The sequence below is a fragment of the Hemitrygon akajei genome, unplaced genomic scaffold (genome assembly GCF_048418815.1).
Source record: "Hemitrygon akajei unplaced genomic scaffold, sHemAka1.3 Scf000075, whole genome shotgun sequence".
Taxonomy (NCBI): Eukaryota; Metazoa; Chordata; class Chondrichthyes; order Myliobatiformes; family Dasyatidae; genus Hemitrygon; species Hemitrygon akajei.
Genome location: NW_027331961.1, coordinates 1,776,643 through 1,791,958, shown reverse-complemented (window position 1 = coordinate 1,791,958; position 15,316 = coordinate 1,776,643).

Genomic DNA, 15,316 nt, shown 5'->3' with positions numbered 1-15,316 from the left:
GAGTTTTTCCAGGGGAGTGGGATTATTGGCCACCACAGCAACCCCAGTCACTGGCCCTGTAAATACAATTAAAATGCAAATAGCTTCACACGCGGTTTTATCTACATTACGAACATAACATTTGGATGCTGCCAACTCAATATCGTCGGCATTCCCAGTTCTTATCCTTATGTGTTTCGATATCACGTCGGTATCCAGCTTGAACTAAACGCCGGCACTGAGTTTAAAGTTTTACTGCTGTTACACAAGGGGACGGTGAGCAACCTATTCCCGTTTAAGATGGTCCTCAATGCATGGATTTTCCAGCAGTAAGAATATACATTATCTATCAAAGCAGACTAATACAGAATTGCACTTGGCTATAGTTTAATTGTCCCGTGGATCATGTGAAAATAAGCTACCTGTGCCCCCTGCTGTTGAGGCCAAAAGTAGAGAGATTTCCTATTTAATACGTGGCTGAGGAGTTGGCGGAGGAGGGACGGCCATGTGAATTAGGATCATGGGTTTTCTTCCAGGGATGTTGCGACTGCAGAGAAGGGGCTGTTTGCTCCTAAACTGGGGACTGTTGAATATCCTTGTGGGAAGTTTTATTGTTGGTGCACGATAGGGTCAAAACTGGAGTTGCAGGGGATGGGAACCAGATTGCTGGAAGGGTTTGTGGAGATCTTGTGGAGAGACATATCGGTAAGACGTCGGCTGCTCGGGGCTGGGTGTTATATGCAATGAGCCAGAATTGAATGGGGACCTGAAGGAAAAATGAAACTTTGGAGTAAGTGATCAAAATATAATCGAATGCATCCTGAAATTTGAGAAGGATAAGCAGAAGTCAGATGAACCAGTATTACAATGAGTTAAAAAGAATTAGAAAATCACTTATATGAAAATGAACACTGGTCGGGGTGACGGCAGACGAGTAAGAAATATTCTAAAGGAAAGATGACATAACCATGGATAACAAAAGAAGTCAAAGCTAACACAAAGGCGAAAAGGATACTATACAAAGGAACAATCATTAATAGGATGTTAAATGATTGGGAAGATTTTTAAAAATAGCAGAAGGCAACTAAAACGTCATTATGAAGGTAAATATGGAATGCGAAAGCACTCTAGACAATCATATTAAAGAGGATATGCCAAGTTTCTTCAGATACATGGAGTGTAAAAAGAGAAGCGAGAGTGGATATCAAACTGCTGGAAGACGAGAGAGGAGAGGTAGTATTTGGCAACAACGAATTTGTGGACGAGCTGAATAAGTATTCTGCATCAGCCCTCACTGTGGAATTCACTGGCGATATGTTGGACTTCCCAGGTATCAGAGGTCATGCAATGAAAGCATTCATTACCAGGGTACGGGAATATAAAAGCAAGGAGACAATGCTGAAACATTATAAACCAGTGGTGAGGCCCCACTTGGAGGATTGTGATCTGTTTTGTGCCCCTTATTGTAGAAAGGATGTATTGAAACTGGAGGCGTTTCAAAGCAGGTTCAGCAAAATCATTCCAGGATTGAACAGCTCTTCCTAAGAAGAGGGTTTGATGGCTCTGGGCCACCATCCACTGGAATTCAGAAGAATGCTGGGTAAGCTCACGGAAACCCTTCGAATTGCGAAAGGACATTGAAGTGGATGCGGAAAGGATGTTCCTTATGGTGGGAGATTTTAATACTAGAAGGATCAACCTCTGAATAGCATGGCGTCCCTTTATGAACGGAGACGAAAGGGCATTTATTTCAATCGAATGTGGTAAATCTGGGAATTGTGTTCCGTAGACAGCTGTAGAGGTCATGTCGTTATGTAAGTTTAAAGCTGAGGATGATAGATTCTCGATGGATCAGGGCATGAGAGAATATGCGGAAACGGCTTGTGAGTGGGTCTGAGAGGAATGTTGGATCAGCCATGATGAAATGGCGGAGCAGACTCCATTGGCCAAATGGTCTAATTCTCTTCCCTATGCTGTATCGCCTTGTCGTCTTAACTGCAGCAATTAACCATGTGCAATTCAATCCGCAATTCAGATCAAATCCGATTCACATTTTCATCAATACACTTATTCATAAATATGCACCGTTGTCAAATGATATTGCCAGACGATATTCTAATCGGGTTCAGGCATTTAGTTGAATTACACGGGCCTGTCTCCACCAACACCATTAATTATAGGACCTCAACAAGGGAGGAACGGACTACCTACCGAAAACTTTGATTTGCGTGGTTGAGACATTATTTCTTTTTGTAACCATGTTATAGGCCTCACAAGTATACTTTCCCGTGTGGCTCACAGAGATGTTGTCGAGGATGACCTCATACCCACTTTGTAGGTGGGCACCGTTCAGTTGCCAATTCAATTTAGCATCTGGGCGGGACTCTGTGAAACATGCTAACCTTATGGTGCTTCCGGCAACGTGAAAAGAGGAGTTCGGTTTAGAGATGATATATGGACAATCCGGTCCGTCTAAAACAAACGGACAAAATAGATTGCATCAAATTACACAGGAAATACAACAGAGTTCCTCAGCGAGAGAGGAAGAACATCCCACCACCAGAGAAAGCGCTCCTACACACCGGAGAATGCATTCGTCTGGAAGTCATGAGCGGGAAAGAGGAGAGTCGGGACACAGTGTCAGATTATCCACGTTTTATTAAACTATGAATTGCACAGTTACCTCATATCCCAAAACCCGTCTCCTCCTCCAAGCTGGATACAATGCACGCCCGTCATAAGCGTATCGCTTTGTATAACTTCCCTATGTGTGTGTTTTGTGGGAAAGAGTTCAGGAAACCTTTCCAAACAAAATACCCAGCGTCTCTCTGCAACTTGCAGTGTAGATGCAATAACTCATGTAATCAGGGTTCGGGCCGTATGTCATGTGGGCCCACACTATACCGTCAAGTCACTGACCACGTGTGCAATTATAGGGACACTCCAGTTTACAGCGTGTTACGGTAGGACCCGTTTTCAGTTCCAATATTCTAGGTTTAGTCTCTATCTGTGAGGACCGGTGGTTGTAACACCACTGCAAGTTATAATTTTCATCCCGATCTAAAAGCTGTAACTTCCAAGTTGTATCTATGGACATTTGCCAGAAGGGTTGTGGGGCTGATAAGGGCTGTGGGCGTTTTACACTCTGAACTTCCCTGTCCCTTCCGGTGAACGGAATTATTATCAAATTCCCTAAACGGCCATACACAGCGCCGGAGATTCAATGGTCCATTTGTCGAAAAAATAAACATCTTTGTCCTCACTGTACCAAGTTCAGATCAGTTTTCATTGAGTTGAAAAAGTATCAAACCAGAATAAGAGCTTTGAAGAGATAATTTTGATATGAATGAATAGAACTGAAGTGATACTCAGAGCTCAGCAGAGTCAAATCCAGATTTAATGAACATCACAATTGCCTTTGAACTGTGGGCGTTGGAAATGTTCAAAACACATTGTTTTGTGTGAAGACCCATGCAGGACAGACCAGGCTATCCTGCACCTTTCTTTCACCTGAATTGCAGAAGTGAACCGACATAGTTGTAGTTTAACCGCCGCCGTAATGCAACTCGGATTTGAAATTCAAAATTTTAATTTTAATTCCCCAGCGTCCGAGATAGACCCGGATCCGTCTCCCAACTAACCGCTCAGTTGTTCCAAGTGTTAGTCGATAGTGTTTTAAACCTCAGGCAACGATCACTAAGGTATTCAAACACTCCCGGAACCCCGTATCTCGCAGGAACTGTGATATTATATGTAACTACCGGAGACTCGGGACACTTACAGTTGACATGAAGAGAAAACGGAGAGCTTGTGATTTCGTTAATCATGTTGCTTGCTCTACAGGTGAATCTTCCGTCTGTCCGTAGCACTCCAGAAACAGTGAGTGTGCTGTTATCTTCATTCAGAACAATCCTGCCGCCAGGAATTACCCTGCTATTCTCCTCAAGCCACAGGTAAGAGACATCCGTGCCTCTTGCGGAGCAGGTTAGTCTGACGGTGTCGCTGTACTCAATCAGAATGGTGGCGTTAGATGTTACAGTGACATTGGAAACAGGTTCTGTCGAAACATAGGGGATTGGTTAGTGCACGACACAAGAACAGAATCTGCAGGTTTATGAATTCCGTTACGAATCACAAAATGAAATCAAACATTTATTATTCCATAATAAGTAAACATTAAGAAGTTATTCAATTTGATGGACATGAGGTTTTGAGATGGACGTTACAGGGTTCGGGGAAAATTGCGAAGGTTGGAGGTTGGCTAACTGTGTTCCATTCATCGCGACCAGTGGGAAGTATAAGCCGACACGGTACAGGAAGCGTGGTGTACAAAGGCCGTTGCAAGCCGAGTCAAGAAGGAAAAAAAAGACCTGACGAAAAGTTCAAAAACAGGGCAATTATAGAGATCTAGAACCTGTAAGGTAAGCAGGAAGGAGCTTAAGAATGAAATTAGGAGCGCCACAAGGGGCCATGAGAAGGCTTTGCCAGACAGGATTAAGGAAAACCCCAAGGCATTCTACAAGTTTTTGAAGAGCAAGAGGATAAGAGGTGAGAGAATAGGACCAATCAAGTGAGACAGTGGAAAAGTGTGTATGGGACCGGAAGAGATGGCAGAGGTACTTAATGGAAAGTTTGCTTCCGTATTCACTACGGTTAAATATCTTATTAATCCCCTATTAATGACTTGCAGCGGACTGAATAGCCTGAGCATATAGATACTAAGGAAGAGAATGTGCTGAAGATTTTAGAAATCAAGTGGGATAAGTCTCCGGGACCAGACTGCTGTGGGAGGCGAAGGAAGGGATTGTTGAGCCTCTGGCGATGACGTATACATCGTCAATGAGGACAGGAGAGGTTTCCGGAGGATTGTGGGATTGCGGATGTGCGGTCTTATTCAAGAAAGGGAGTAGAGGTAGCCCAGGAAATTAACGCCCACTGAGTCTTACTTCACTGGTTGGTAAGTTGATGGGGAGGATCCTGAGAGGCAGGATTTATGAACATTTCGAGAGGCTTAATCGGATTACCAATAGTCAGCATGGCAGGTCAAAGGCAGGTCGTGCCTTATGAAATTGATTGAATTTTCTGAGGATGTGATGAAACACACTGATGAAGGTAGAGCCGCAGGTGTAGAGTATACGGATTTCAGCAAGGCATTTGATAAGGTACCCCGTGTGAGGATTATTGAGAAAGTAAGAAGGCATGGGATCCAAGGGGACATTGCTTTGTGGATACAGATCTGGCTTGCCAACAGAAGGCAAAGAGTGTTTCTAGACGGGTCATATTCTGCACAGAGGCCGGTGACCAGAGGTATGCCTTAGCGATCTGTTCTAGGACCCCTACTCTTTGTGATTTTTATAAATGACCTGGATTAGGAAGTAGAGGGATGGATTAGTAAATTTGTTGATGACAGAAAGGTTGGGATGTTGTGGATAGTGTGGAGGGCTGTGAAAGTTTACAGCAGAACATCGATAGGATGTAGAGCTGGGCTGAGATGTGGCAGATGGATTTCAACTCAGATAAGTGTGTGTTTGTCCATTTAGGTAGGTGATGGCAGAATATAGTATGAATGGCAAGACCCTTGGCAGTACGGGTGATCAGATGGGGTCCGAGTCCATAGAACACTCAAAGTTGCTACGCAGGTTGACTCTGTGGTTAAGAAGGCGTACGGTGCATTGGCCTTCATCAACCGTCGGATTGAGATTAGGAGCTGAATGTAATGCTGCAGCTAGAAAGGACCCTGGTCAGAACCCCACTTGGAGAACAGTGCTGAATTCTTGTTGCTTCACTACTGGAAGAATGTAGACACCATAGAAAGGGCGTAGAGGTGACTTACAAGGATGTTGCCTGGATTGGGGAGCAGGCCTTAAACGAAAAGTTTGCGTGCACTCGACCTTTCCTTCTTAGAGAGACGGAGGATGGGAGGTGACCTGACAGATGATGAGAGGCATTGATCGCGTTGATCGTCAGAGGCTTTTTCCAAGGGCTGAAATGGCCAGCACGAGAGAACATAGTTTTAACGTGTTTGGCAGTAGGTACAGAACAGATGCCAGGGGTATGTTTTTTGCGCAGAGAATGGTGAGTGTGAGGAATGTGCTGCCGGCGGCATTGGTGAAGGCGGAGACCGATAGGGTCTTTTAAGAGACTCCTGGATGCAGCTTAGAAAAATATAGGGCGATGTGTAATCCGAAGTAGCTCTAAGTTTCGGCACAGATTTGTGGGCCGAAGGGCCTGCCCTGTGCTGTATATTTTCTGTGTTTCAATGTGTCTATATCTAATTAATCCTTTGGATTGTTTTCTCCAGTAGGCAAATGGGGAGTAGATGCTGGTAGGACAGTGGAGTTTGTCTACATGGGCTTCCGTACGGCCTTCAAATGTTTTCACATAAAAATGCATCCAGGTTTAGGGGAAAGAGAGACATGTTAAGAGGGAAAGATATAAAAGTGATACGTATCCGTAATGAGCTGGCTGAGGAAGTGGTCGAGGAGGACACAGTTGCTACGTTTAAGAGAGACTTGGATAAATAATTGGAGGAAGTAGTTTGCTGTGTTCCTTGTTGTTTTAATAAATAATTTAATGGTGTTTCAAAAGTTCACACTACCAATACCGATAACCGATACAATTGGCAAATAAATGGATCTGGTGAAGGAAGAAGTTGGAATGAATTGACTTCAGGAAAGGGTCACTTGACAATGAGAAAGGTGACGCATAATCACTGGTCAGCACAGAGGAGAATTACTCACAACAGTTTGTAATATCCTCCGGATAAGCTATCGTTACTGAAATGATGCAAAGTTCAGTGTCAGTGTCAATGTAATGGAGCCAATGAAAATTGTTATCTCACACAGCCGAACAAATGCAAACTGGGGTTCATCTGAAAAGCATGAATTGCAAACCAAACAATGGATAATAACACGGATGTGAATTCCGTAATCAGCACCGGACTCGACATTACCAGATAGAAACACAGAAACATAGAAAACCTGCAGCACAATACAGACACTTCGGTCCACAAAGCTGTGCCGAACATGGCCTGACCTCAGAAATTACCTCGGGTTACCCATAGCCCTCTATTTTACTAAGCTCCGTGTACCTGTCCAGGAGTCTCTTAAAAGACCCTATCGTATCGGCCCCGACCATCGGCGCCGGCAGCCCATTCCACACACTCACCACTCTCAGGGTAAAAAACATACCCCTGACATCCCCTCTGTACCTGTTTCCAAACACCTTAAAACTGTGCCCTTTCCGTGCTAGACATTTCAGCCCCGGGAAAAAGCCTCTGACTATCCACACGATCAATGCCTCTCATCATCTTGTACAACTCTGTCAGGTCACCTCTCATCCTCCGTCGCTCCGAGGGGGAAAAGGCCGAGTTCACTCTACCCATTCTCATAAGGCACGCTCCCCAATCCAGGCAACATCCTAGTAAACCTCCTCTGCACCGTCCCTGTGGTTTCTACATACTTCCTTCAGTGAGCCGACCGGTATTGAGCACAGTACTACAAGTGGGGTCTGTCCGAGTTCCTATATGGCTACAACATTACCTCTCGGGTTTTAAACTCAATCCTTATGGTGTCTTAAGCACAGAGGCAACGAGTGCAGCAGCTTTGTGTGTGTTACAGTAATATACTCGAACCCAAGATCATTCAGAGTCTTACCATTGATGCTATAATGAGACGGATCTGGATACCTTAATCAGCACCGGGCTCTACCTTACCAGATGGAAACACAGAACACCTGCAGCACAATACAGGCACTTCGGTCCACAGAGCTGTGCCGGACATGGCCTGATCCTTGAAAGCACCACTGGTTACCCATGATCCTCTATTTTACTAAGCTCCATCTACCTATCCAGGAGTCTCTTAAAAGCCTTGTCGTATCGGCCCCCACCACCGGCGCCGGCAGCACATTCCACGCACTCACCACTCTCTGCGTAAAAAACTTACCCCTGACATCTCCTCTGTACCTATTTCCAAGCACCTTTGTTATGAACAGACCTGATGGAAATGGGGTCCAGAGATAACCTCCCCTTGGGAACTATGCTGCTAATGACAGAGAGAGATGAAGAACAGAGAAATTGGGGGGTTGTTGCGCAGTGAATCGGGGTATACTTCCATTAATCTAATCTAATCTGGTTGTGTGAAATACTAGAGAGGCAAACAGCAGAAATGGATGTTGACGAATTTCTGTTAAGTCCGGACCTATGGGTTTACAGAGGGCTAAAAAGTCTGAATTGTGGGATATCGTGGGGTTCTTGGAACTCAGGGAGGTTAAGAAAGGGATGACGAAGGCTGAGATACAACGTAAGATAGCTGAACATTATGTCGCGAGGAAGATATTCAAGCCGGAGATGTTAGAACACTTTCCTGGAGGGAAAGGGTAGGTCCAGTTACGTCTAGAAGAGTTGCGTTTGGAGAGAATTAAGTTGGAGGTGGAGGAGGCAGAACAACAGCGTCAGTTCGAGAGGGGGAAATGGGCACGTGTGGATACCGGGGCAGACCGTGGGGAAATGTTTAATGTTAGTCAGGAGATTAGGTTGGTACCACCGTTCGAGGAGACGGACATGGATCGGTACTTCTTGCATTTTGAAAAAGTGGCCGCGAACTAGAAGTGGCCTAGAGATAAGTGGGTGGTGCAGTTACAAAGTGTACTTAAAGGGAAGGCTCAACGAGCATATGCGGCGTTGCCTGCGGAGGTTGCAGAAGGATGAAAAGTTTGTGAGGAGCAATCCTTGCCAGGAAGCCTTTGGGAAGTTGAAAAACATATTGTGTTATAGCCCTGTGGGGATGAACTTGAACACCCAGTGGCGTATTTTTCTAATAAGTTCAATGTGCACTTGAGAAATTACTCCACTCTGGAAAAGAATTACTGGCACTTATCCTGGCGTTACAGCATTTTGAGGTCTACATTTGTTCGGCACCGAGACCATTGATAGTTTACAATGATCATAACCCCTTGGTATTTTTGGCTCGCGTGAAGAATAAAAATAGGCGGTTATTAAGTTGGAGTATGTCGTTACAAGAATTCGATATTAAAATACAACATGTAAAGGGAACTGACAATGTAATTGCTGACTGTTTATCCAGGTGTTAAGTTGGAAGTATGTCTGTGTTACTCTTGTAGTTAATGACAACTTCTGTATTATATTAGACTTGTAGTGTGCTTTACTAGTTGATTTTCACCCTGGTGAAAATTCCTGGAAGGATGAGGGTGTTATGTGTGCTGAACAGACCTGATGGAAATGGGGTCCAGAGATAAACCCCCCCACCCCCCCTTGGGAACTATGCTGCTAATGAGAGAGAGAGAGATGAAGAACAGAGGTAGAGACATCTGCTACAGATAAGAGAGAGAGAGAGAGAGAGAGAGAGAGAGGAGAGAGAGAGAGAGAGAGAGAGAGAGAGAGAGAGAGAGAGAGAGAGAGAGAGAGAGAGAGAGTTGATTTATGTATTTTGGCTCTTCACCGATTATTTATCTTCCGCTGCAAGGACGTTACGTTGCTCGTTAACATTTCTGAGGAGACAGCAGGAGTGGCCTAGTTTGATGGACATCGACATGTGGAGTTGATGGATGGCTGATACTCTGTCCATGGGGATATAAGAAGTCTGGGGAGACACCCCTCAGACACACCAGTGGACACTGAAAGAGTGTTGTGCACCCACAGGAAGGTGAGGGCTTAGAGGACCGATCCGGAGATCGGTCAACAAGCTCACAGTGTGACGGCAGGACCGGTGGGGGCTTGTGTGTGTGTCCACTCATGCCAGAGTGACGAGTCCACCACGGAAGAAGGGTCTGGCCGAGAACGGAGGGGTCATAACCGAATGACCACAACGGTACAACGGAATAAGAAAACAGCAGAAGGTTTGCTGGCTGCAGCTGTTCAATCTCTTGCGCTCTCTCTCTCTCTCTCTCTCTCTCTCTCTCTCTCTCTCTCTCTCTCTCTCTCTCTCTCTCTCTCTCTCTCTCTCTCTCTCTCTCTCTCTCTCCTCCCCCCCCAGAACAACACAACAACCAACAACCTCAGCACGGACTGAACTGAACTCTATATTCTCTTATGACATTTTATTTACGCCAAGACATTGATAGAGCTTGTTTATTACTGTAGGTTATTAGTGCTACACTTCTTTTTTTTTATTACTGCTAACCTGTTTTATATGTATATTTGCATTTTTAATACTGTATTGCTTAGTTTACTAATAAGCACCCTTAGTTACAGTACCACCAGACTCCAACGAATCCTTCCATTTCTGCTTGTCTGTTAACCCAGTTGCGGGGTACGTAACACCTTAAAACTAGTAAACACAAAGTACACTGCAGATGCTGTGGTCAAATCAACACGTACAAACAAGCTGGATGAACTCAGCAGGTCGGGCAGCATCCGTTGAAACGAGCAGTCAACGGATGCTGCCCGACTTGCTGAGTTCATCCAGCTTGTTTGTACCTTAAACCTAGGCCCTCTCGTGCCAGCGATTACAGTTCCGGGAAAAAAAAAAGCCTCTGACTATTCACTCGATCAATGGCTCTCAGTCAGGAGGGGGAAGGGGAAGAGTCATGTACTAGAGAGTACCCCTGTGGCTGTACCCCTTGACAATAAGTACTCCTATTTGAGTACTGTTGAGAGGGACAGCCTACCTAGAGGGGAAGCGACAGTGGCCGTGCCTCTGGCACAGATTCTGGTCCTGTGGCTCAGAAGGGTAGGGAAAGGAAGAGGAGGGCAGTAGTGATAGGGGAGTCTAAAGTCAGTGGTTCAGACAGACGATTCTGTGGACGCAGGAAAGAAACGCGGAATGTCGTTTGCCTCCCAGGTGCCAGGGTCCGGGATGTTTCTGATCGCGCCCAAGATATCCTGCGGTGGGAGGGAGAACAGCCAGAGGTCGTGGTACATATTGGTACCAATGACATAGGTAGGAAAAGGGAAGAGGTCTTGAAAGAAGACTACAGGGAGTTAAGAAGGAAGTTGAAAAGCAGGACCTCAAAGGTAGTAATCTCAGGATTACTGCTTGTGCCACGCGACAGTGAAAATAGGAATAGAATGAGGTGGAGGATAAATCCGTGGCTGAGGGATTGGAGCAGGAGGTAGGGTTTCAGATTTCTGGATCATTGGGACCTCTTTTGGGGCGGGTGTGACCTGTACAAAAAGGACGGGTTGCACTTGAATCCCAGGGGGACCAATATCCCGGCGGGCAGGTTTGATAGAGCTGTTGGGGAGGGTTTAAACTAGTTTGGCACGGAGGTGGGAATCAGAATGTGAGTGCAGGGATTAAGGTAGAAGGACAAGGGCATAATGCTAAGAGTTCTGAGTTGATGAGGAAGGACAGGCAGAGGACAGAACATAATTGTAGCCAGTTAAAGGGGTTGAAGGTCTATTTTAATGCTAGGAGTATTAGGAACAAGGAAGAACTTAGAGCATGGATTAGTACGTGGAACTACGATGAGGTGGCCGTTACTGAAACTTGCTTGGAGGAAGGGCAGGATTGGATGATGCAGGTCCCGGGTTTCAGCTGTTTTAAAAGGAATAGGATGGGAGGTAGAAAAGGGTGGGGGAGTGGCATTGCTGGTTGGAGATAGCATCACGGTTATAGAAAGGGAGGACGCTGCAGAAGGAGTGTCTACGGAGTCAGTCTGGGTCGAAGTCAGAAATAGGAAGGAGGTCAATCCTGTGCTGGGAGTAGTCTATAGGCCCCAAAATAACCCTCGAGACACCGAAGAGCAGATAAGCAGTCAGATTTTAGAACGGTGCAGGAAATACAGGGTAGTAGTTATAGGTGATTTCAACTTCCCTCATATTGACTGGCACCTCCTGAGTGCAAGGGGGATAGATGGGGCTGAATTTGTCAGGTGTGTTCAAGAAGGATTCCTGACACAATATGTGGATAGGCCGACGAGAGGAGAGGCTATTCTGGATCTAGTTCTGGGTAATGAACCTGGTCAGGTGACAGACCTCTTGGTGGAGAAGCATTTTGGTGAGAGTGACCGCAGCTCCCTTAGCTTCAGCATAGCTATGGAAAGGGATAAATTCAGACGAAATGGTAAAGTGCTTAACTGGGGAAAGGCAGATTTTGAAGGGCTGAGGCAGGAACTATCGAGAGTAAATTGGAAACAGATGTTCAAAGGGGAAAGCGCAGAAGACACGTGGGGGGTGTCCTTTCTGAAACATCTAAAGACTGGCACTCGGAGTAACATTTCCTGCCCCTGATCATCCATGTCTCTATATCGGCCGCAACGGCAGAGCCCCGTGTTGACGCACGCTCTGAGCTCATCCGCTTTGTTCATAATGGTCCTTGCATTAAAATACACACATCGCAAATTATCGGTCTGAGCGCGTCCCTTCTCTGTCACCTCCCTCTCGCAGTAACTTCGCAATTCTCTGTTTGTGAGCCAGCCGCCCCTTCCTCTGTCACTTCAGTCTGGTTCCCAGCCACAGCAATTCTAATTTAAACTCCCCCTAATAGCCTTAGTAAACCGTCCCGCCTGGATACTTAGCCCACTCGGATTCAAGTGCAAACCGTCCGTTTTGTACAGGTCACACCTGCCCCAGAAGAGGTCCCCATGATGCAGAAATCTGAATCCTTGACCCCTGCTCCAATCCCTCAGCCACGCATTTATCCTGCGTATCATTCTATTCCAATACTCACTGTCACGTGGAACAGGCAGAAATTCCGAGATTGCTACCTTTGTGGTCGTGCTTCTCAACTTCCTTACGAACTCCCAGTGTCTGTTTTCATTAACTCTCCCTTTTCCTACTTATGCCGATGCTGATAATTGAAATAAAGAAAACATAATCTCTCTTTTTATGGATACAAACTCCGACAATTGTCGACCACTTTTTGATGGAGAAGATGCTGAGAGGCAGCTTTTAAGAACAGCTGGAGAGGTGTAATATGATTAGGAGTAGTGAGCATGGCTTTGTCAAGGGTAGGGCGTGCCTTACGAGCCTGACTGAAATATTTGAGGCTGTGACTAAACACCTTGATGAAGGAAGGGTCGTAGATGTAGTGTATTTGGATTTCAGCAAGGCATTTGATGAGGTACCCCATGCAAAAATATTCAGAAAGTAAGGAGGCATGGCATCCAAGGGGACCCTACTTTGTGGATCCAGAACTGGCTTGCCCACAGAGGGAAAAGAGTGGTTGTAGACGGGTCATATTCTGCATTGAGGTCGGTGACCAGTGGTGTGCCTCAGGGATCTGTTCAGGGACCCCTACTCTTTGTGATTTTTATAAATGACCTGGATGAGGAAGTGGAAGGATGGGTTAGTAAGTTTGCTGATGACACAGATGTTGGAGGTGTTGTGGATAGTGTGGAGGGCAGTCAGAGGTTACGGCGGGAAATTGATAGGATGCAAAACTGGGCTGAGAAGTAGCAGAGGGAGTTCAACACAGATAAGTGTGAAGTACTTCATTTTGGTTGGTCAAATATCATGACAGGATATAGTATTAATGGTTAGGCTCTTAACAATGTGGAGGATCAGAGGGATCTTGGGGTCCGAGTCCATTGGACACTCAAAGCAGCTGCGCAGGTTGACTCTGTGTTGAAGAAGGCGGACAGTGTATTGGCCTTCATCAATCGTGGAAATAATAGGAAAACATTAAGAAATAATACTATTTGATGGACATGAGGTTTGAAATGCAGACCGTAGACCAGAGACACGTCACTTCATCCTTGGGTAAGAAGGCATACTGTGTATGGGCCTTCATCAATTGTGGGACTGAGTTTAAGAGCCGAGAGGTAATGTTACAGCTATAAAGGACCCTGGTCAGACACCATTTGGAGTACTGTGCTCAGTTCAGGTTGCCTCACTACAGGAAGGATGTATAAACCATAGAAAGGGTGCAGAGGAGATTTGCAAGGACGTTGCATGGATTTGAGAGCATGCCTTATGGGAATAGATTGATTCAACTTGGCCTTTTCTGCTTGGAGCAACGGAGGATGAGATATGACCTGATCGAGCTGTATAAGATGATGAAAGGCACTGATCGTGTGTATAGTCAGAGGCGTTTTCCCAGGGATGAAGTGGTTGCCACAAGAGGCCACAGGTTTAAGGTGCTGGGGAGCAGGTACAGAGGAGATGTCAGGGGTAGGTATTTTAGTCAGAGAGTGGTGAGTGTGTGGAATGGGCTGCCGGCGACGGTGCGGAAACGATAAGGTCTGTTAAGAGACTTTTGGATAGGTACATGGAGCATGGAAAGATAGATGGCTATAGGTAAGCGCAATAATGTTTACGGTCGGGACATGTTCGGCACAACCTTGTGGGCCGAAGGGCCTGTATTGTGCTGTAGGTTTTCTATGTTTCTATGTTTCTATACTGTCTGAGACAGGTGGGCGGCACTGGGGAGGGGAACATCGTTAAACTTTCCTCTAGATGATTTAGAACTAATCATTTCCAGCTGACTGGAGAGACTTGTCTGTTTTCAAAATTAGAGTAAAATACAGCACAAATGATTACTTGATGGCCTTGAAGACGGAACTGACATCCGGCACGGACAAGTGCGAGCAGCCCGCAAACAGAAACGGGGATACACAGCCACGCACAACAGTGAGAACTGAACAGTCCTAGAGCAGGTCTGGCAGAGTTCACTGGAGTCCAGGTTCTGCGACCACCGTAAAGGTTGTATTGTACTCTTTCACCACAGGAATAAAATGAAAGTTATAGTCCGAGATCGCATGACTCTGTCTCACTTACCAGTGACACGCAGAGTGACGGTCGCTGAGGTTTGGGAGCCATTCGTTGGAACCATATTCACACGGTATTCCCCGCTGTCCGACATGTTGACCGACTTCAGCAGAAGCGACCCGTTGTGTGGAAATAACTCTGCCCGCGATCTGTACTCATTATCTACAGTCCCGGTCTGATCGATCCACTGGGCGACTGTTTTCCCTTTAAAACTCCAGCTTCCACTGCGGACACTGGACGACGGCCGGACTGAAAAAAGCGCATCAGCCCCAGCGGCGACATTTATCTGGCTGTGCTCAACGGTAATAGTAAACTGCTGGGACTCACCTGAGAAAGAGAAAATCATATGAGGGAAAAGCGGCAGACGCGGATAGACTTGGGAACTGTACTTACTCAATCTGTACAGATACCAGGGATCTGTTCTCAGCTCAGTAAGGTCGATAATTATAATCTCATCTTCATCCAACTAACCACGCGTCGTTCTGTTGATTATATGATCACCAGTGGTTGGAAAGAGTGACCCTCACCCGCCGTTATGTGGAGACAAAGAACGAGAGCTGCGAAGGCCAGTCCCGACATCCCTAGAGAGCAGCGCCGATCTCTGTTACACTCGGAGACTGAGCCGCACTTCCTGGTTTGCGGGTCAGATATCTGGATTCTGACGTCACA